This window comes from Schistocerca americana, chromosome 11 (assembly GCF_021461395.2).
Source record: "Schistocerca americana isolate TAMUIC-IGC-003095 chromosome 11, iqSchAmer2.1, whole genome shotgun sequence".
NCBI classification, from domain to species: Eukaryota; Metazoa; Arthropoda; class Insecta; order Orthoptera; family Acrididae; genus Schistocerca; species Schistocerca americana.
In genome coordinates this window covers 141071080-141073959 of record NC_060129.1, presented here as the reverse complement: position 1 = coordinate 141073959, position 2880 = coordinate 141071080, and the positions used below count along the sequence as shown (strand labels likewise).

Genomic DNA, 2880 nt, shown 5'->3' with positions numbered 1-2880 from the left:
TCAAGGCTGAGGGCCCAAGTAAATTCAGATAATAAAGTTTAAATAATTTCTTTTAAAAGACAAGGATTTAGAGAAACCGCTGAAGGCCTTACTTAACTAAAATGAAAATATCCTCAAATGATTCCTTTCAAGGCATAAGAATTTAGACAAACGACTGAAGGCCTTACGTAACTAAAGTTAAAATATCTTCTCGGCTAAAGGCCCAAATAATATTTCAGATTAGCGAAGGAAATTCTTCGAAAGGCAAGCATTTACAAATTTCGGCTAAAAGTCACATTAAGGAGAATTTAAATTAATTCGTCGGCTGAAAGTCCAGTAATATTTCAACATAACAACAGGGAACCTTTATCGCTGAAGGACATATACTGAACATAAAGCACTCCGTCTTCAGGCCACAAGTGGCCCATGGGGACCATCCGACCGCCGTGTCATCCTCATTGATGACGCGGATAGGAGGGGCGTGTGGTCAGCACACCGCTCTCCCGGTCGTTACGATGGTTTTCTTTGACCGGAGCCGCTGCTATTCGGTCGACTAGCTCCTCAATTGGCATCACGAGGCTGAATGCACCCCGAAAAATGGCAACAGCACATGGCGGCCCAGATGGTCACCCATCCAAGTGCCGGCCACGCCCGACAGCGCTTAACTTCGGTGATCTGACGGGAACCGGCGTATCCACTGCGGCAAGGCCGTTGCTATATACTGAACATAGCACAGACAAAATTAATACAAGGCTGAAGTCCTGGTACAGTACTTGCGAGAAAAGAAAATCAGAATGACAAACAGCAGAACAGTGGTGCTCAGAAGTGTTCCAAGGATCGGCCTGGGGAGGAAACTCGAATCACAGTTTAGGTGAGACAGGCAGCCAAGCGTAACACTGAACGATCGGGTGGCAACACGACCTAGGGACGGCTGAAGAACCAACCAACAACCTAATCAATTCCCTTCCACCGTTGCCTACTCCAGTGCGCAGACAGACAGCATTCGTTTGATCAATGGGGATCACAGAAGGTACACACGGTTCCACGTAAACACTTGCACCAAGAACTCCGACAATCCTAAAACCATGGAGGTAAGAATAGAGGGAGACGCCGTGACGTCACAGCTGTGAAGCTATGTGAAGCCGAGGGTAGCCATCTCAATCCGACCAAAACATTGCTGCTGTAAGCTTGTGTGGATAGGCTCGTCGCTCGCTTTTGGAAGGATTTTGCGCTATTGTGGTGACTTTTGTGGTGTTGGGATGTGCGAATCGTTCTGATTGTGATGCGAAATCGAAGGGAATAACATTTCATGTGTAAGTTGCCTCGTTAAGTGTGATTTTACAACTTCATTGTGAACGAACGTGTGCTACATCGGTACTTGTACTACAGCGTGTTTTTCTCCTGTACGATTTTAGATTTCCTAAAAATGAAAGTCGGAAAGCTCTGTGGGAGAATGCCGTGAGGAGGAAGAATTGGCGTGCGTCTAAATGGAGCACTATATGTTCTCAGCATTTCCGAGAAGAGGACATAGACCGAACTTCCCTTTCAACAGTAAGGCTCCGAGAAAATGCTGTACCATCAGTTTTCCCTACACACCCAAAACATTTGCAAAAGGTATGTTAATTCAAAGAATTAAATTCTTAGTTTTCACGTTTCGGTATAATACGTACGTATCGTCGATAATTCAAGTGTTGAGTAACTCACTTTGTCTTCATCATGTACCAAATTAAAAGCTAATACTACATTAACTGGCGTAAAGTATAGGCCTAAACAGGACACTGTGTAGGTTTGCCATTCTATGTACCGTATTTCAGTAAATATTGGTGGTAATGAACAGTGTTTCCCAGTAGTGTAACGTAACTGAAATGTCCCAGTACGTATTACAAACAAGATGTATTTATGGGGCTTTGGAGGGAGGGTATAGCTAATTTAGTTTTCAGTTTCTATTATTTAGTTTGTGATACGCGTTTATTACTGAATTAACAAAATTGTATCGTTTACATTGAAGGCTAGCTATTCGTAATATTACATTACAAATTATTTTTAATCAGAAGAAAGGCGGAATTTCGCCTTTGCGAGATTTTATTTTAAACAAAAACTTTGAAACAACCAACCTGATGACGTTACATGCGTATACGGTGCAATTAGCGAGTGTAATACACGCAGCGCTGTATCACACTGGCAATGTTTTGGTCAGTGTGTCATGGCAGCGAGCCACGCCCCCATGGCTTCAAAACGTAGTACGGCTGCGATACGTAGCGCCATCTCCCCTTATTCTTACCTCCATGCAGGCAACAGTCCAAGAGTATCACGTGACCAACTCGCTGCGCTAGCGGTCACGTCTCGTGGTATTTCCGAGAACTTTTCAAACCACCCTCGTACTTGCAGAAACCGGCATCAACACTTAAAGAACTAATTATGCCATCAACGACTTTACTTAAAAAAATATATTTCTTTAGTGTCCAAATATGTTGTGAGGGGCTCAAACGTGTGGTGATAGACCGTACAGCACAATTTTGTGTTTATGATTCCTCAAGACGCATAATGGTAAGCATTTGACCTGTTGCTGTATGCCAGAATGAGATTTTTCACTCTGCAGCGGAGTGTGCGCTGATATGAAACTTCCTGGCAGATTAAAACTGTGTGCCCGACCGAGACTCGAACTCGGGACCACTGCCTTTCGCGGGCAAGTGCTCTACCGTCTGAGCTACCGAAGCACGACTCACGCCCGGTACTCACAGCATTACTTCTGCCAGTATCTCGTCTCCTACCTTCCAAACTTTACAGAAGCTCTCCTGCGACCTTGCGGAACTAACACTCCTGAAAGAAAGGATATTGCGGAGACATGGGTTAGCCACAGCCTGGGGGATGTTTCCAGAATGAGATTTTCACTCTGCAGCG

General features: G+C 44.4%; 1 pseudogene; it reads right to left on the bottom strand.

Annotated features, from left to right (window-relative positions):
- Positions 1 to 577: 577 nt before the first annotated feature.
- Positions 578 to 695, bottom strand: LOC124554255 (annotated as a pseudogene).
- Between the last annotated feature and the right edge of the window lie 2185 nt (positions 696 to 2880).